This window comes from Ambystoma mexicanum, chromosome 1q, assembly GCF_040938575.1.
Source record: "Ambystoma mexicanum isolate Mex_15411 chromosome 1q, UKY_AmexF1_1, whole genome shotgun sequence".
NCBI lineage: Eukaryota > Metazoa > Chordata > Amphibia > Caudata > Ambystomatidae > Ambystoma > Ambystoma mexicanum.
This window is the reverse complement of record NC_090922.1, coordinates 1,522,948,654-1,522,969,567: the sequence shown is the minus strand read 5'-3', so window position 1 is coordinate 1,522,969,567 and position 20,914 is coordinate 1,522,948,654. Positions and strand designations below refer to the sequence as shown.

General features: G+C 51.3%; 1 protein-coding gene across 8 annotated transcripts in view; it reads left to right on the top strand.

Moving 5' to 3' along the window:
* The window catches only part of SZT2 (SZT2 subunit of KICSTOR complex), a 2,035,845-nt gene that overhangs the window by 910,719 nt on the left and 1,104,212 nt on the right, over positions 1 to 20,914 (top strand). The gene's annotated exons all lie outside the window — the stretch shown is intronic.

Genomic DNA, 20,914 nt, shown 5'->3' with positions numbered 1-20,914 from the left:
CATCCGCCTCCAACTCCCTCGGGGTTAGTCGCTTTTCCAAGCAACGAGTTGGGGGTAGATCTTTCTTCGGCTGGGGCCCAACTCTGGGACAGCCTCCCTGCCTCTCTGAAACTTGAGGCGAACCATCTCTGGTTCTGGAAGCACCTGAAGACCTTCCTCTTTGCTTCTGCTTTCTCTCTTCCTCTCCCCTGCTGAACTCCTGGCTGAAACTGAAACTGCACTGGTACCTGGCTACCCTCCAATCTCGGGCCCAGGGCCCCTCCCCTTCAGTCGCAGACCTGCACTGCCCCCCTGGCAACCCTTGCACTCGGGGGTTGTCTCTGTATCCCTACCGCCCCCTACCAGCACTTGACACTTGATGTCGGCTCTTACCCTTGCACTTACCATAAACTGACAGCCCCATAATTTATTTATTGGTTTTATTTATTTTTACTGTTTATCCCATGTACTGCACTACCCCCGCCCCTTTCCCTGCACACTTTTCCCCTCCCCGGCATTTGCGCAAACTCAATGTCACCTGGCCTAGTAAGATCGCGGTCTGTCTTCCTTCTGTTCCCCCTCCCTTGCCTCGTCGCGCCTGGAAGCACTTGTGTATAGGCGCATTAGAAATGCCATATCGTATCATAGATCAATTCTTGTATTTTTTCAATTGCACACATCAATTTACAGACTTTCATGTAACACTAGGGGTGAAGTGCAATTAGAATACTTTATATACTTATATCACTTTTTCTGAGGCTTGTGGAAGCTGCTTAGATCACATGCTAGGCCGACATCTAGTGGAAGCTGCAGAGTATTACAATTGTTTTTGAAACTCAAAAAGGGGATTTCGACAGGGCGTGCCAGTAATACTAGCCCTAGTATGACATCCACTGTACCCATGGTCTTTCATTCGTCGAGGTTACTCAGATTGTTGTTTTCCGCCACCGTGAGCGGACGCTTATCGCAGAGTTCATTTCGGCTAACACCATTTGCTTATAAGAAATTAAGATTGGTATACTCTTTCTGTCCTTTTCCGAACCGACTTCGACTAATTCTTCGGCGGGTTGGAAAAGACAACCGTCTGACGAATTCCAGATTTGACGGACCCTTTCAGCCTTGGAATGCTGCACCGGTCCTAGACCCTAACAGTAGGGAGAGTGGGGGGTGGTCATTGTAGAATTCATTTTCCCCTCTTTTCCCATTCTCGCCTTGCTGCAATTCCCTTAAACATGGAAAAGACCCCATTTAAATTTTGCGGCACTTGCAATAAAACATTTCTGTGGATAGCCAGGCACCGGGTGTGCAACTTGTGTATAGCGCGCGATCATGAAGAGAGGCATTGTCGAGTCTGCAAGATCTTCAAACCAAAAGCTCTTTGAGACCGGAGAACTAAACGCTAGGCCCATCACGCCATTCAGGCCGAAGCTGCCAGTGACGTGGAGGGAGCCTCCAGTGACGGCAGCGTTGCGTTCTTTACAGACAGCAAAGGCGACGGGCAACTGTTAGGTTCCCAAGTGCAGGCTCCTGATCCCAAGAGACAGGCTGGCATCTCTGTTCACGGGGATGACATTTGGTGGCGAAAGCACTACCACTACCCCCGCCACTAAACACACATCCCTGGACAAGGAATCATCAACGTCGACCAAACACCCAAACACGGCGTCAAGGGGGAGGTCTACTGAATTCCTGTCCTCTGGGCACTCGATGTCCCGATCGCCCCATGACAGGCCCCACAAGTCTAGAGACAAAGAAGATGCCGTCCCTATAACATCGACCGAATGCCAAACGTCAGGAGACAAGGCTGCGGTCTGCCCCATTGCCGAAAGTCGACATTCTATGTCAAAAATAGCTGTTAATACAAAAAGCACTAGTTTATCACACTAGTGAAAAAGCACGTCTCCGAGAGCCTGCTAAAGTCGAAGCACTCGAAGAAAAACTCCTCCGAGAGCCCCAATCATAAGGATAAATCTAATAAGGACATGTCTACCCCTACTATTAGGGATAAACACTCATTCCCACAGGAGGAAGGTACATTGGCAGAAGCCTTAAAGAATAAAGGCCAGTCTACACCCCAGGGCCAGCCTACACCCCTAAGACAGGACTATGCCCCTCAGCATCCTGGTGTCATTCCCAGTTCAGCTACATGGACTGCGGAAGACATAGACAGAGTGATGACTAGAATGACCTTTATGGCCAATTTCTTCAAAAAAACACCTGCAGGCTTACCAGAACTGTCAAGTTACACTTTCTACTGCTGAGGCTTCCAGCTCCCAGCTAAAAAAGTGTGTCCTGACACTACCTGTGTTAATTCCAGTCGGACCAGTACAAGGTCATCTGAATGAGGTTCACACAGACACTGATGATAATGAGAACTGCAAACCGTCTGATCATTACGATGAAGATGAGGAGGAGGAGGTGTATAACCTGGCCTCAACAATTCAGCAGGATTTGCCAGTGGCCACTGGACAATCAGCCTCTCCATAATGACATGTTAATCAAGGCAGCTAAACACTTTGGTATACAAACCCAAGAAACTCATCTAGACAAGGACTTCGTAGAAGATATGTTGGGAGACAAGAAGAGCACCACCCAATTCATCCCGATTCTACAATCTGTCCAAAGAAGGATTCAACCTTCCCTGGAGGCACCAAACGAGACACAGGCAGTCAACCCGCGGGTTGAAAAACGTTTCCGCCCGGCGCCGTCTGACCCACTCTACATCAGAGGCCAGCTCAAGCCAGATTCGCTCGTGGTTACCACAACCCGTAAAAGGGCAGGGACTCTGTTAGCCTCTAAGAGGCACCCCCAGATAAGGAGGGCAAAAATCTATACACAATGGGGAGAAAGGTAGCAACATCGGCAGCTTTCCAAATAAGGATTGCCAATAATTCGACGCTGTTGACAAGTTCTGATTGCCATAAATAGGATGAGATTACTACCCTGATAGCATCCGCCCAACCCTCTAAAGTCACTTCTAGCCCTGGTAGCAGCGGACGGAAAGGCAACATCCAGCTGCATTCTCAAGAACAATCTATATGCCGCAGACAATGCGGGCAGGATTATTGTCAAAGGGACAATAAGAAGACTACGTGTGGCTACGCCAATTTGGCTTTCAACTTGAGACCAAGGCTACACTACTTAATATGCCGGTGGAACCTACAGTCTTACTCGGCTAGGCCATAGAAGACGCTTTAAAGTCCGCCAAGGAAAAATATAACACCCTAAAATCTCTTGGCCAGCTAACAAACCAACCACCAGGCAAGAGAGGAAGAGGCAATTTTTTTTGGTGACCAAAACTCTGAGAGGATCCGGTTACGGACAAAATCAGGGCTCTTGCTGCAATAACAACCAGGGCCACGCCTCACAGGGATACCAAAGAGGCCAGCGCCGATCTCGTGGCCGGGGGAGGTCCTCAACATCTGGAGGTGGAGGTACACCTCCTAAGCAATAACAGCCTGCTACAGGTCCCCTCCCATTCCACTCCAGTAGGAGGCCGCAACTCACACTTCACCCACGCCTGGGAGGGAATCACCACGGACAAGTGGGTGTTATCGTCAGTAACGGGAGATTATTGTGTGGAGCTCATCCAAAAACCATCAAAGCAACCCCCGCATCAAAGAAGATCAACGAGAGAAGAACAACTCATACTTCTTGAAGTCAGCGCGATGCTACGCAAGGAAGGCATCGCGATCGTACCAGCGAACGAGGTAAACAAAGGTATATATTCAACCTACTTCCTTGTGCCAAAGAAACATCTATCTATGCGCCCAGTGTTAGACTCATGCCCTGCAAACACTTATGTAAAGCCACAGAAGGAACAAGTTACTTACCTGTAACTGTTGTTCTCCAGCATGGGTCTGGCATGGATTCACATGCTCATGAATATTCCCCATCGTCAGGCTGGGAATCCTCGGTAAAGAAAAAATCAGTATCAGTTTCGTTTCTAATCTGTCTTTCGTAGTAGTAACCAATCACTGATCTCTGCGTCATACTGACCACAGCCAATGACTGCCCTCTACCTAAGCCCCGCCTCTGGCAGCCATCTTCAGATTTGGTAGCACGTGAAGTGGCAGTATGACCAAGTGAAGAGCCGCAGAGGGGTAGGCGGGAGGGTTCGCATGTGAATCCATCCCAGACCCATGCTGGAGAACAACAGTTACAGGTAAGTAACTTGTTCCTTCTCCAGCATGGGGTCTGGCATGGATTCACATGCTCATGAATATAAGAATAAATAGCAGTACACACATGCACAACCACGGGGGGTGGCAAAAGGCTCAACATTAAGCAATACAAAAAACTCAACATTAAGCATCTCTTACCTCCTCACCAGGCTCACCTTAGGCGAACAGGTTGCGCAGCACTGCTTGGCCGACCCTGGACTCCTCCCTGGAATCCCGATCGACGCAGTAGAATTTCGTGAAGGTGTGCGTCGACCTCCACGTAGCAGCCCTGCAGATGTCCAGCAAGGGCACACCAGATAGGAACGCCGTGGTAGCTGCGATCGCTCTGGTGGAATGGGCTCTCTGACGGCCAGGCAGCGGTCGGTTTGCCAACCGATGATGGTACATGATACAGCCGGAGAGCCATCTGGAAATGGAGGCCTTCGAGAGAGCCTTCCCCTGATTGACAGGTCCAAAGTTCACAAAAAGTTGTGATGTCTTCCGAAAACACTTCGTGCGGTCCACGTAGAACTTCAGCGCTCTAGCCACATCCAGCGAGTGCAAAGTCCTTTCAGCCGGCGACGAAGGCGACGGGAAGAAAACAGGCAACATCAAGGGTTCGTTGAGGTGGAAGTCCCACGGCACCTTGGGCATGAAGGAGGGGTGCGTCGTGAGCAAAACTCTCGTGTCGTGAAAAGTCAAGTACGGGGGCTTGCAGGAAAGGGCCTGGATCTCTCCCACCCGTCGTGCGGAGGTGATGGCCACAAGAAACGCTGTTTTCCACGACAAGAACTTCAATGGAGCTGAGTGCAGTGGCTCGAACGGGGGTCCCATGAGCTTGGTCAGCACCACGTTGAGTTCCCACGCCGGGGCCGGAGCCTTCACCGGCGGGAACGATCTGAACAGTCCCTTCATGAATTCCTTCACCAGACGATGAGACCACAAAGACGTCCGCTCCGTGGTTCTGGTGTATCGGGAGATCGCAGCAAGATGAATCTTGATGGACGCGTGCGCCAGTCCAGCCTTGGCCAGCGTCAGTAGGTACGGCAGTACCTGGGGAGCCGTAATCCGCAGAGGGTTAATCTTCTGTGCGCGGCACCAGACAGAGAACCTCTTCCATTTGTGTCCATAGCATTTAAGAGTTGAGGACGCCCTGGCCTTTGCAAGAACCTCTCTGCAGTCGGCCGGTATGTCGTAGCCTCCAAACTCTAACGCTGCAGGAGCCAGGCCTGCAAGTTCAGCGACTTCGGGTCGTGATGGAGGATGGCGCCTCCTTCCCTGGAGAGAAGATCCGCGTCCACTGGCAGCTTGATTGACGGGGACGCTGACAAGTCCAGAAGGTCCGGGAACCATATCTGTCTCGGCCACGCAGTTGCGACGAGGATCATCCTGCACCGTGACCTCTTGAGCTGGTTTATGAACCGGATCAGCAGCGGCAATGGAGGGAACGCACAGAGGGACAGGCCCTCCCAGGGGAACGAGAAAGCATCGCCCATGCTCCTCGGGTGGGGAAACCTGCTGGCGAACCTCCGGCACTTGGAGTTCGCCGCCGTCGCGAACAGGTCGATCTGGGGTGTGCCCCACCGTCGGAAGAGGCGGTCCACCAGATCCTGTCGTAGTTCCCACTCGTGGCACGAGCGCAGCTCTCTGCTGAGCGAGTCGGCGATGGTGTTCTTTATTCCTGCCAGATGAAACGGCACCAGAAACATCCCTTGGGCGACGGCCCAATGCCACAGGTCCTGTGCCTCCTTGGACAGAGCTGGGGATCTGGTACCGCCCTGCTTCCTGATGTAGAACATGGTGGTGGTGTTGTCGGTGAAGATCCTCACCACCTTGCCCTTGAGGGACGGAAGAAAAGACCTGAGGGCCCAAAACACTGCACGGAGTTCCAGGATGTTGATATGGAGGGACCTCTCCGCCGGCAGCCCAAGACCCCTCGCGTGCAGGTTTTCGGTGTTTGCTCCCCACCCTTCCAGGGAGGCATCCGTGGTCACTGTCTTCTGGTGGCCCGGGGTCTGGAAGTCCATGCCTGCCGTCAGATGCGCGCGGGTGCCCCACCACCGGATCGCTCGTCGGAAACTCTCGTCGAGTGTGATCCTGTCCTCGAAGCCGCCCGTCGTCTGGATCCAGCGAGCGTCCAGGAACTCCTGCAACGGGCGCATCCGAAGCCTGCACAGGCGGATGAGATTAAATGCAAGACGACATCATTCCGAGGAGGGACTTGACGGATCTCACCCTGGCCGCGTCCGCAACCAGCATGCGCTGCACCTTGCCCAAGATGGCCCTCGTCCTTTCCTCCGACGGAGAGGCCAGAAGCGACACTATGTTGAGCCTCGCTCCCAGAAACAGTGTGTCTTGAGAGGGCACCAGGTGGGACTTGGCGTAGTTTATGGAGAATCCCAGGTCCGTGAGTAGTTGGACGGTCCTTGCCGTGTGCTCCGCGGCGAGCTCCTTCGTCTTCGCTCTGATGAGCCAGTCGTCCAGGTAGGGGTAGACGTGGATCCCCTCTCGGCGCAGCTGCGACGCCACCGGTGCGAGGCACTTGGTGAACACCCTGGGTGCCGACCTCAATCCGAAGGGAAGGGCTCTGAACTGGTAGTGACGCCCTTGGACCACGAACCTGAGAAACTTTCGGTGTCCCTTTAGGATGGGGATATGGAAGTAGGCATCCTCCAAATCCAACGACGACAGGAAATCGCCCTCCTCCAGTTGACCCAGGACGTGTTGGAGGGTGACCATCCGGAACTTCTGTGCCTTGATGAATTTGTTCAGTCGTCGTAGGTCCAGGATGGGACGCCATCCTCCCGTCTTCTTCTTCACGAGGAAGTATCTTGAGTAAACTCCGGAGCCCCGAAGCCTCTTTGGGACGAGCTCGATGGCGCCCTTCTTGAGCATCGCCTTTACCTCCAAGAGAAGTTGAGGGACGTGATGTTCTTTCCTGGCCACAGGGGGGACGCGGGGGCACCTCTTTAGAAACTCGAGCGCGTGACCCTGAGCTAGGGCGTCCAGCACCCAACGGTCGCTGGAGATGGACTCCCACGCGCTGACGAAGCTCGCCAGCCGGCCTCCCACCGGGGTGCTTCGGTGGGGGCCCGACCCCACGACCGGTTCAGTCCTGCTTCGACGAGGCTTTGCCGCCTAGTCCTCCTTGGCGACGACGGCGGGGTCCGCCTGACTTGCCTCGTCCCCTGTAAGCTTCCTGTGACGACGAACGGGCCGCTTGACGGTAGGTGGAAAATCCGCCGCTGGAACCTTTGGAGGCACCCTATTTGCCTCCGCCGCTCCGAAAGGGCGGCCGCCGTTGCTGGAGAACCCCAAGAGCCCAGGCCGTCTCAGTGTCCGCCTTGATGGCTTGAAGGGAATCGTCCACTGTTTTCCCAAACAGGTTGTTTCCGTCGAACGGCATGTCCAAGACTCTGGTCTGCACGTCCTGACGGAAGTCAGTAGCCTTGAGCCATCCACGCCGCCTAAGGCACACGCCGTTGCCCAACTGGCGAAATCCAGTGTCAGCGATGTCCGTCGCAATCATAATGGCGTGGTCCGACGCCACCTCCTTCCTGCAAGATCTCTAGGGCTTCCGCCCTCTTGTCGTCTGGTAGGAAGTCCAGCAGGGGGGCCAGTTTGTACCACAACTCCCTGTCGTAGCGGGCTACGATAGCCAAGGTGTTGGCCGCCTTAATCGTCGTCGCTGCCGATGAGATGACTCTGCGTCCCATTGTGTCTAATTTCTTTCCCTCGCCGTCCGGTGGGGAGGTTGACGTAGAGGCCGCGCCCCCCCCCGCTTTCTTCCTGGCCGCCGCGGAGACGACCGAGTCCGGGGTCGGCTGTGCCCGAAGGCACAAGGGGGCCGCGTCCGGGACCTGGTACTTCTTCTCGTACCGATCCCTTCTAGCCGGCGTCGTGGATGGGTTCTTGAGGAGGGCGAGGCCCTCATCCCAAATATCGTCTAGTAGAGGTACATCGAGGACTGTCTTCCTCTTGGTCTCGCGCCGTTGATAAAGGAATCCGTCCTTCTTCTTCTCTTCCGGGCAGAGCTGGAAAAGCTCGGATGCCCTGGCGATCATGGAGTGAAACAATCCAATCTCGTCGGGCGGGGAAGCCCGGGTGGGAGGTGACAACGGGAGATCCTCGTCGTAAACCTCGTTGTCTGTACCCGTCGCGGCCGTGTCAATCCCCGTATCATCCCCACGTGTCGTGGACGGGGAGGAGGGCTGAGCAGGGCGCGATGGCTGAAAAAGAGGTGGTGGATGAATCCTTCTTCTCTTAGGAGGAGGGCTCCAAGAAGGGCCCGGCTCCGGGTCCCCCGTTGGGAGCGGTTCCTCCGTTGGTGGTAACGGCAGTCTCGTCCTTATCTCCGAGCATAAGGACTGTACAGCTAACAAAATGGCCGCCGAGTTGTCTTGCGGCACTGGTTGAGGGAGTTCCGACGGGCGATCAGGAGCCCCGTTGGCACCCTCGACGCCCTCGTCGTCTTCCACGTCTGGGTCCCTCCCGACAGGATGGCCTTCTTCCACGCCAGAGCCGTGGCCTAAGACTTCGATCAGCTCCTCCTCAGAGGTTGAGGCCGAGTCCACGACGACCTCCTGCCCCCCCTTTTTCTTCTCCGCCGGAGGTTTCACGGGGGTCCTGTCGATGGGCATGAAAGAGGACTCCCTCCGCGGTGGCAGGGAGATTCTGGGCCCCGAGGTCGCCACCACTGGTGTAGCCTCCACAGGCTGAGCCAGGGCCGCCGCGACTGTCTCGATAGAGGCCTTGGCCGGATGGATCAAGGCTTTCACCACCTTAGGTGTGCTCATCGCCTTCTCCTTGGGGGCAGGGTCACCACCTCGCTCCCCCTCCGATGGGGCCTTTGGGCACGACCGGGGTCTCTCCAAGAGTTTCGCCGGGTGCTCGGCCTTCCTCTTACCCGAGCCAGAGCGTTGGCTCGTGGTTGATGGCGCCGGGGAGGATGCGCCCTGCCTGGCGCCCGTAGAGCCCGACCGTTCGGCGCTCCCGGTGCCAGCGGACTCGCGGTGCTTGGCCTTCTGTTGGACCCCCGTCGCCGGGGCGCCCTCAAAGGTCTTAGAAGACCGCTCGGACTTCTTCTTCTTCTTCTCGCCTGACGGGCTCTTTCCTTCCAGCCAGTTGGCGAGACGTTGATGGCGGTCCTTCATGGTCCGCTCCGACATATTGCCGCAAAACGCACAGTCCTTCTCCACGTGCGTCTTGTCCTCATGTAGGCAGTAAAGGCAAAGGGAGTGTTCGTCCTCCTTAAAGACATTCTGAAGCTGGCATCCAGGGCAGACCCTGAACAGCTTTCCGGGCGTCGAGCTTCCCTTCTCCTGGGCCATGCTCGAGAAGGGCCTGAGAAACCTCTGGAATCCTCCAAAAGTGTGCTCGACGAAATCTTCACCCTTGAGGGGCGTAGAAGAATCCGACACGGGTCCCCGTTGATCGGATAAAGAAACGGTGGAGCTTGAGGCTCTTTTGACTGAAAAAGAGAAATTTTTCTAAGAAAAAACGCGAAAAAAAGCACTAACGCTCGAGAGCAATAGCACGAGGATCCCAACACTTGAACGTGCGGTAAAAATCTGAAGATGGCTGCCAGAGGCAGGGCTTAGGTAGAGGGCAGTCATTGGCTGTGGTCAGTATGACGCAGAGATCAGTGATTGGTTACTACTACGAAAGACAGAGCAGAAACGAAACTGATACTGATTTTTTCTTTACCGAGTTATTCCCAGCCTGATGACGGGGAATATTCATGAGCATGTGAATCCATGCCAGACCCCATGCTGGAGAAATTCTGCATGACATCGCTACAAGAGGTAATCCCCCTGCTAAAGCGGGAAGACTATATGGCAACACTGGATATGAAAGATGCCTATTTTCATATTTCAATGTTCCCAGCGCACGAAAAATCTTGCGTTTCAAAATAGCAAACCAGCACTACCAATTCAAGGTGCTGCCCTTCGGAATAGTGTCTGCTCCAAGGATATTCAGCAAGGTACGGGCGGTGGTGGCAGTGCATCTGCACAGGGAGGCAATCCCAGTGTACCCCTAATGGGCTCCTTCCTCTCTGACATCTTTTTCTCCACCTGTGGTGTCCCCCAGGGATCCAACCTCTCTCCCTGGCTTTTCAATCAGTATCTGGCACTCCTTGCCCACCGCATCGCCGCTCTCTGCCCCCACTTTCAGTGCTATGCGGACGATACCCAGCTCATTTTCAGGCTACCCTCGGCCTCCTCCTCTCCTTCCCTCATCTCCGACTGTCTGTCTGCTATCCAGGAATGGTGTGCCGCCAACGACCTCTGCCTTAACGCCAGTAAGACTGAGATTCTACTCATCGGCACACCCACTCCCTCCTTTCCTGCAGCTCTCTGGCTTCCTCTCTTGGCCCTCTTCCTGCCCCTACCTGCAAAGCTAAAAACCTCGGGGTCATCTTCGACTCCACACTCTCCTTCTCTCCTCATATTTCTGACGTCTCTAAGAAGTCACACTACCAGCTGCACCTCCTCAGAGGTATTCTTCCCTTCCTCTCCTTCCCCCAGAAGCTCACTGTCTCCCGAGCCCTGGTTCTCTCAAGGCTGGACTACTGTAACAGCCTCTATCTCAATCTGCCTGCCTCCACTCTCCGCCCTCTGCAACTTATCCAGAACAGAACTGCGAGACTTGTCCTTGGCCTCAAGCCCAGGGACCGTATCTCTCCAGGACTGAAATCTCTTCACTGGCTCCCAGTGGCTGCGAGGATTAAGTTCAAAACCCTCTGCATTGTCCACAAGGCCTTCTGGGGCCTGGGGCCACAATACCTTCAACTCTCTCTTCCTAAATATCTGCCTTCACGAGCCCTTCGCTCATCCGTCTCCAACTCCCTCATGGTCAGCCGCTTCTCGAAGCAACGAGCTGGGGGTAGATCTCTCTCCGCAGCAGGGGCCTCCCTCTGGAACAGCCTTCCTGCCTCCCTGAAACTTGAGGAGAACCATCTCCGGTTCCGGAAGCACCTCAAAACCTTCCTCTTCGCTTCTGCCTTCTCTCTCCCTCTCCCCTGCTAAACCTGCTAAACTCCCAACTGAAGTTTGCACTAAACCTGCATCTGGGCCACTCTGTGACCTCGGTCCAGGGCCCAGCCACTCTCCACTTGCACTGCCTCCCTGGCTCCCCCTGCACTGTGGGACTGTCACTGCATCCCTACAGCCCCCTTCCCAGCACTTGCTCTGCACTTACCTCGCACTTGCCACCAGCTGGCCCTTTTATTATTATTTATTATTTTATTACGCTACTTACCTTGTACTGCACTTTCCCCCCCACCTCCTCCCCCTGCACTTTCTCCTTTTCCCCTTACCTCTGCACTTGCGCGATCTGAATGACACCTGGCCTAGTAGGATCGTTTGTCTGTCTTCCCCTTGTTTCCCCCCCTCCCTGCCTCGTCGCGCCTTGAAACACTTGTGTATAGGCGCGTTACAAATACCATATCATATCATATCATATCATATACCTTGACGGCAGGCTGATCACGAGGGAATCGCCCCATCTTTGCAAGCAAAGCATGCAAAGAACCATAAACCTTCTCTTCCAATTGGACTTCTCAATAAACGAGAAAAGGTAATGCCTTTGGGCAAAACACAACAAAACAGTTCCTAGGAGCTGGCATAGACATGGAAGCAGGGTTAGTCTTTCCAGCTATGGAAAGGGTTCAAAACATGCTACGGCAAATACCTCTGTATCAAGCCGGTCGCCAGATAAGCGAACACAAAGCAATGCGATTACTAGGCATGATGGTGTCGTGCATTAACCTGGTCCCACACGCACATCTGCGCATGCGCCCCATGCAGGAGTTGTTGGCGAAACAATGGTCTCAGGCAAAGCGACCAGTGGGACGATCTAGTGGTCGTTTCGCCAACACTATTACAAAATCTACGGTGGTGGACAAAGGAGAACCTGTTAAAGGGAAAACCCTTCCACAACCCGGAAGCGCAAGCGATCACTACAACAGACGCATCACTCTCCGGGGGGGAGCACACTACCTTCAGCACACAGTCTCTAGATTCACGTCCCTGCACAGAACCATATCAACCTGCTGGAACTCCTAGCAGTATTCAAAGCGCTTCAAGAATTCGAAGCACAGCTGACTAACAAGTCGGTTCAAATACTAACAGATAGCACCACTGTAATGTTCTATGTCAACAAGCAGGGGGGCACCCGCTCTCCAAATCTGTCATAGCTGGCAGAGAAAATATGGAGATGGGCACTCAGACGGGTGTAGTTCCTATCCTCTCAACACGTTCCAGGGGTACTCAACACTCTAGCAGACTCTCTGAGCAGAGATCCCCTACCAGAGGAACACGGGTGGCAACTAAACCCAAGTGTCGTAGACCACATCTTCTCACAGTGGGATTACCCGCACGCTAGTCTTGTTCGCTACAGAAGAAAACAAGCAGTGTTCAGACTTTGCATCCAGGTTCCCCCAAACAGACTCGAAGGGGAACGCCCTATGGATGAGCGGTTCAGGGAAATTTGCTTACGCTTCTCCCCCCACCCCCACCAACACCTCTAATGAGCAGAGTTGTGAACAGGATTCACAGAGAACAGATGATGCTCATCCTAGTTGCTCCCATGTGGGCAAGTCAGCCATAGAATCCACATCTGCGCAAAGTGCGATCCCATCAAACTCCCATGCCAAGCCAATCTATTGACCCAACACGGGGGCCAACAGCGCACCCTCAACCACACTAAATGAATTTGGCAGCATGACTCTTGAGGTCATAGAGTTTGGACATCTTAATCTACCACCGCAGTGTATGTATATCCTCAAGGAGGCACAAAAACCAAACACCAGACTGTTATTTCGACAAGTGGAGATTTGTAATTTGGTGCCAGTCTAAACAAATTAACCCCATAGAAGGTACACCTTCCCACATTCTAAATTATATGCTACACTTGCTAGACTCATGGTTCATATTCAACTCTATAAAGGTTCACCTGGTGGCTTTATCGGCTTACACCACTTTGCAAGATAAAGTATTGTGGTGGAAAGGCATTCATGGAGCGAGTGAAGAGACTTCACCCTCCAGTTTCAAACCCACCGCCAGGCTGGGATCTCAATATAGTACTCACAAAGCTCATTGGTCCCCCCATTCGAGCCTGTGCATAAGTCAAGTATTAAACACCTGACATACACGACTGCCTTCTTAGTGGCTATTACTTCCATAAGCAGAGTTAGTAAATTGCAAGCACTGTCAGTGCAGGGCCCTTTCTTCGTCATACACAAAGACAAACTGGTTTTATGTACACATCCTAGGTTCTCTCCTAAGTTCATTTCCAAATTTCACGTGAACCAGTCCGTTGAGCTACCGGCTTTCTTCTAAAATCCAACTAGGTCGCTGTGGTAAAACTCCACACACTAGATGTAAGGAGGGTGGCCCTTTCCTATGTAAACAAGAACAGGACGCTAAGGAAAACAGACCAACTGTCTGTCTCCGTAGCACCACGCAGAGAAGGAGACCACATTTCCAAATATGCCATCTCCAGATGGATAGTCAGATGCATATAACTGTGCTATTCATTATCAAACAACACACTGCCTTTCGCACCAAGAGCTCACTCCACAAGGAGCACAGGAGCTACTCTTGCATTTATCGCAAATGTCCCCTTAGACAGCATTTGCAAAGCAGCCACATGGAGCTCAGTACACACTTTCCCTCAACACTACTGCATTGACACTCATTCCAAAGCAGATACACAGGTGGGACAAGCGGTTCTAAAACATCTATTTGCCGCTGAACCTTCTCACATACCAACACCTTCTCCTAACTGCTTGCTAATCTTTACCTAGCATGTGATCTAAGCAGATTTCACAGGCCTCAGAAGGGATACATTACTCACCGTAATCTTATTTCTGATGCTTGTATCTTCTTAGATTCATCTGCGCCCACCCTTCCTCCCCTAAGAGAAGGTGCATAGATGTTATATGAGCTTCTCTGATATTTATCTGCTTGGATACACATGTACTCATGCTACACTTCGTGCACCTCATATCAGAACAGAACAATCTGAGGGACCTTGACACGTGAAGGACCATGGGTACTTCGACCACGTCACACTAGGGATAGTATTACTGGCACGCCCTGTCGACGTCCCTTTTTCGAGTTTCAATAACAACTGTAATACTCTGCAGCTTCCACTAGAAGTCGGCCTATGCATAGCATGTGTTACGCTCACCTGGTATCCACGAGGACGCCACCCAGCCAGTTGGTCGTTGGTGCCCTTCACAATGATTCCCTGGTGTGGTCTCGGTGTCGATGGGATTCTGCCTGGAAATGAAGACTATGTTAGGACTTGGCGACCAAAGTAAGTTTTCCCCCACCTCCCTTGTGTTTCCAGCCCCTCCAGGTTCTCTTCTCACCTGGCTGTCGGAATCGGTGAGCTCTCCGTCCTGCTCTCTGGGCAGGGGCGCGTTGTCTTTTGTGGGCGCGGGTGTTCCAGTTACTTCACTGACTGCTGCCCTTGTAGTGTCTTTTAGGTAGGTCTTATTGCGATTGATGGCGTCGTAATTCTTGCATGCCTTTTCTCTGTTCTAAATGTCTCTTTTTTTATCTCCCTAGGAGCGCAGATTGTCCGCTTGGAGAACTGGATATGCTGGTTCTCGCCGGGAGATGATGGCGCGCTATAGCGCTATGATGCGGTAAGGAGGCGCTTTGCGTAGCGCAGCGATGTCTTGTCCTCACTGACCTGTGCTTTTCTCTTTTCGTAGGTCGCGGTGAGTTGCCAGTGGAGATGGAGTTCCGGAGCTATGCCGGCCAAAAAGCAACCAACCAGGTAAGTCTTTAAGCGCTTTGTGGTTGTAATGTCTCCATTAACTCCTTTAATGATGTCTTCCTCCTTTTCTCAGGTCCTTCGATCCGGGCGGTGAACTCCACCAAAAGAGCTGCTCAGGAGCTGCGAGCAGTGAAGGATGATGAATGCAGATAAGATTCTGCTGCTAACGATGTTCTTGGTTTTTCTGCAGGTCCGGAATTCACCAGGCTCGTGAGAAAGCTGGACACGGTGAGCGTCACGTTGCTAGAAGCAAAGTAACGCGAAGCGTGTAGTCTTATTCGGGTGTGGTTTAACTAGCCACTGTAAAGTAGTCCCTAGGCCACCACACCCAAAACACTAGACCGCATAGCTTGGTTCTAGTAATCAAGCTATGTGGATGCCTTAATGTTGGCTGAAAGCCTAAATAAAGTAGTTCCGGCGCCAGGACTGGCCCCAAGAGGGCCTGAGAAGAGGGTGCCAGGCCTTATTAGTGATCCGAGCCCTGATTCCACCTGGCCAATGGGCTTGCCAGTGGGGGATCAGGGCTGAGGGTCGTGACAGCTTGTGAATCTAACCAGATACAAGCATCAGAAATATGATTACGGTGAGTAACGTATCCCATATAATGTCTTTTTGGTTACTTTGCAAATGTGCCTAAGAAAAGCTAGTGGCAGCAAGTGATTTTATTGTCTTCTTCTTTTATGTGATATGTCACTCTTGCACTTACTACAAATGGCTACTTATGGTGGCTAGCACCCTAAAATGGCTGTGCCAGGAGAGTTTCTGCTTGTTCTTTCGCCATATTGTTCTTTGGCCTTCTTCCCTCCTTCTCTGGTCAGGAAATGCCTTATTAGAAATACCTTTCCGGGAAAGCTGCTGCTTTCATGAGCAAAGGGGCTTTGTGTGTTTGAGCCAGAGGAGAGGCTGGTACTGTATAGTCCCAGCCCACGTCCTCTGGCACCCAAAAGTCTGTTGCTAGGTAGATGTGATTATCAGTGATTGTCCAGGATTGGGCTTTTTGAATGTTATAGATCCTTAATGTTTCTGGGCTAGAGCTTGCTCCCAGCCTGAATCTTGGATAAAAGGATGGCCCCTGCAACAGTTGATCAGATCAACGATGGAGCCAAGACTTCTACGACAAAGAGAAGCACATGACATCCATGACCTTATTACCAACAACCACCTGGACATCCTCACTCTCACCGAAACCTGGCTCACACCCTCCTCTGGCCCAGCGTTCTCCGTAGCCATCCCCAGCGGCTATTCCATACTGCACTGCGACAGAACCAACAAAACAGGGTGGTGTTTCCATAATCTATAAAGACACATCACCCTGCAACCCATGACAACCACACCTCACCCCAACTGTGAAAGTACCTCAGCCAAATTTAAATGCTCTGCCAATGCTTCGTTCACCCTCCACCTCATCTACTGGCCCCCAGGCCTACTCGACCGATTAGAGGAAGCTTTCTCTCAGCTAGCCCTCAGCAACCTGAAACCAACCACCCAGCTCCTCATCCTCAGCGACTTTGGCTACCATGACCCGCTCGACTAAGATGCCATCACGCTGGTTAATTTGATGACAGCCCATGGTCTGACCACAGCGTCCTACTCTTCTCAGTCCCCATACCCCCTACCCTGACTGTCCCACCCCACTCACCACCCCCAAACCCACCACCATCCTAGCCCGTAGCACCCGCATCCACACAAGCGACTGAATCATCCCCCTCCTCAGGCAGCCCCTGCCCAACACCACCACCCTTTTACAGCACTATAACAAACTGCTCACCACCACCCTCGACATTTTAGCCCCCCTCAACACCAGAAATCAAAAGAACTTTCAACACCTTAACTCCTGGTTCACACCAGAGCTCAAGGCTTTACGAAACCAGAAAAGAGCAACAGAAACCACCTGGCACAAAGATCCCAGCCCAACCAACAAAGTCCTCTTTACAAACATCTCCCACCTCTATAAGCAATCCATTCACAAAGCCAAGGCATCTTCATACAATGAAAAAATCTCCAAAGCGTCCTCTCGCTTGCGTGAGCTCTTTGCTATCCTCCGGTAGCTCAAAGCCAACTCATCCCCCCACAACCATTATCAAAGACTATGCATGGTACAATGCAGTCCAAGACACCCTCACCAACAAAATCACCCTCCTAAAGCAAAAGATTGCGTCTAAGAAAGTCAATATCACTGGCTCCCCTGCCCTCACACTTACCATACCCAGCGAGTTCCCCCTTTGAATTCCAACCTATCAGCGACCACACCCTTGGAAACATCACCAAAGGTCTCGCACCCTCCCGTGACTGTGCTGAACCCCTCCTCCCCCTCTTCTCTGCCATCATCAACTCCTTCACCTCCTGCTCTGTCCCTGTGTCACTCAAAGAATCCTGAGTGTCCCCTCTCCTCAAGAAACCCTCCCTCGACCTGGACATCCCCACCAACTACCGCCCATCACCACTGTCCCTATCCTGCTGAAGATCATGGACCGGGTCGCCGATCTGCAAATATAGGAATTCCCAGAGTCTAACCCCATCTTAGGTTCTCAACAGTCCGGGTTTGGCTCAAACATGGCACCTTAAAAATCCACTTGATGATGCCAACGACTGTGGCAACATCTCCCTACTCTTGCTCGTGGACCTCTCTGCTGCATTTGACCTAGTCAACCACAAAACCCTCTGACCATCTCTACACATCCTTCACCGTTGGTGGGCACATTATCTACGCGGCCAGCACTGCAAAAACCCTCAGCGTTTATCTGGATTCCAACCTCAACATGACTCGCCAAACCAACCCCACATTGCCTCCTCATCAGGTTCTGCCAATAAGTTCATCACCGCCAACAGACCATTCTTATCCTCAGAAAACTGCCTTTAAGTTGCCCGGGCCCTGAAAACTGGCTTTAAGTTGCCCGAGCCCTGATCTGTTAAAAACTTGATTATTGCTACTCCCTGTTTTGCTGTACCTCCACCAAAAATCTCTGCAAACCCTAATCGAACCAAAACAGTGCATGGGTAGTATAGCTCGGTGGCAACACGCTCATCTTAGAAGCAAGACGACGCAGAGCAACACAGGTTCGAATCCCGGGTCCACGCTTAGAAACCTCTTCGCTATTAAGCTTACTATAAATAACCAATCATTCAATTATACTAAGCAGCACTTGACATTGGAAAGCGTGACCACATAGCCTCAGCCTGGAAACCCGCTCACTGGCTTTCAGTCCAGGACAGGATCAAGTACAAGATCTCATCCATTACGCACCGATGCCTTTCGAACAACGCCCCCTCCAACTGCGTGACGAAATTCTCAAGACGTACAACAACAAGGTGACAACGCTCAGCCTACAAACACTGGCTCTTCACCCCCAGAATTCACCGCATAAAAGGGGGGGGGGGCTGCCTCCCAGTCTGTTCCCTGCACTCTGGAATGAGCTCCCTGGCCACCTTTGTGATGAACCCTCCTACGGCAGCTTCAGAAAGAAGCTCAAAACCTACATCTTCAACTAAGGACCCTCTGCAAAAACTCTTTTTGTCTGCTCCACTTCCCCCCTGTCTGATTGTAACCAGCTGTCTGGTCCAATACGAGAATTTCTGCACGAATGATAACCCCGCCAACCCTCCTACCCCCCCCCCCCACAAGCCTGCCGGCCCAACAATCTTTAAGTTACAACCAGTGGTTGAAGTGTACGAAAAGAAGTAGTGGAACTATGTTCCCTGCTAGCCTGCACCCACGCCCCAAAAACCCCATCACCACACCTCCTCCCACACACGATACAAACCCCCAAACACATGCACCTGCTGTTTAAGGGAACGTTCAGTGTAGTGCACTTCTTCCTACAATGCTATTTTAAAACTAAACCATTCCGGGCGGTTTCTTTTTTAAATAAAAGTATAGGAGCAGTAAAACTTAATTTTAAAAAGTAGAGGAGCACCGCTCTCAACCTCTCCCACTCACTTCGACCACTGGTTACAACTGTCAAGCTGGCAAACCCAAGGGGAAAGGGGAAGTGGATGAAATAACAAACGCAGGTTTCTTCTATTGCCCAGGCCTTCTGAACTCTACTCGAAAAGGACTGTTCTGTAGATGAGCTAGAAGATAATCACAAACAATATTACTAACTTTTCTACTAATTCACAACTGTTCTTTGTTTGCTCTCCCAACCTCCCTTCAAGCAGATAGACTCTTGAAATGTAGAAAACTGAAGTGGCACTTTTTTCACTGTAAAAGTCTTTAAACGATAGTTGCTGCTTGGTATTTTTAATAGCTTCAGTCTCTTATCTTTATCCAAACTAGGAACTCTTTTTACAATGTTTACAGATTGAGACTACAGTCTCCCGAAATGTTAGCATTTAACTAATATCTTATTGCTTTTAAAAGTTGCGCAGTTCCGCGCTGACAAAGAATGTTTGCTTACTTTTAATTGTACAAACCCCTTTTACTTGAGCAGCAAAGGCTTTATCTGAACTACGTAGATGCCACCGAAGTCCACGCAATCACCACTGGAGATCTACTGGTTTTCACAATATTGCGTTCCGAGCTAAACGACTAGGCATGCACACCTACGCCTTTGGGTCCTTTCCTTGAGCCCCCGACGGCTACTTCCTCGCGCATAACAATGGTATTAAAACGCAAGATAAACTAACATTAAAACTATAACTGTTAAACGCATTAAATTAGTGGATTAGTCAAAGGAAATTATGACGCTTGACTGCTCGACTGAGTTAGTACTTTTAATGCGTGTCAAAATAAACATCAAATCGCAATTGAGACTCCTTGCTTGCATCTGTCTTTAAACTTGTACATACAAAGAATTTTCTTCTTAACTCATGAATTCATTTTTTTCTTTTTCTAAATCTTTTCCTTGAAATAAAGTTCACATAAACATTTACTGAATGTATCCTTCCTCTGTAAAACTTTAAATATCAGATATTGAAGTTCCCTTAGCTTTCTTCTTCTGTTGCAGCTGACTTGACTTTTCTTCTTAAGGCAATGCCACGGATAACTCCTGTACTTGCTTACTTACAAAATTAATTATCTGGTTACTTCCTTTAAATGTAATCAGCTCGTTCTATGGATGGTTTAATAACTTTGGTTACTGGAGCTGCAAAAACCATGACCTGCTCTGAAGAATACTAGAATGAAAGGAAGTTTGGAATTCTGAAAAGGATTACAAACTACCTCACTCCCAGTCTTCGCCAATCAATGCTGCTGAACAGAGCCTCCACCTTACCCTGGGGAAACAAAGGCTTCCTGAGAGGAACATTAAAGAATAACCCCAGTCACAGATACCCATGCGGTCACCACCAGGAAACAGAACTCGCCCTAAGTTACCAGCCCAAACCTTTAGACAGCCCACCTCTCTTTGGCATCCAGATAGAATGTCTTAGATGTGAATGGTGAGGGACCCTGACACCAGCGCCTAGATGCCCTCAGGCTTGGTGCTCTTCTCTAAAAGCTAAATAAATGAAATAAACAATAAACTGCTAGACATCGGACGGATGCTTGCACTCTCACACACAAACTTGATTATACCAAGGTTATATACCCCAATAAACGCCATCTATGATGTCATCCTACGTGGCAAACTATAAAACCCATTAAAGGCAAGCATTGGTTAAAGGAACATATGTACCTATGGCATACATAGGGGTTAGTACGTCATTGGCTGCCCCTTATCTGTAGGGCACACCTCGATCTACCTCTGAATACATAAACTGATCATAGCAGATGAAATGGCTGCGGATTGGTCTATGCACCATTGTATAGCACGTAGCCCCATAGACCCCCTGATTGGTTGGCATGCTCACCCAACCTTGGACTTTCGGCTCACTAGCCGCACAAAGGCAAAATGGAACCTAGGGGCTTGAGTCACGTCCGATTATTCCCAACTTTCCCAATTAGTCCATCATCCGTCCACCCATAAGCCAAATTCCTATCTGTAGTTGACCGTGTGGCCTGGTCTCTTTTCTGGGACATTCGAGGAAGTGTAAGCACACCA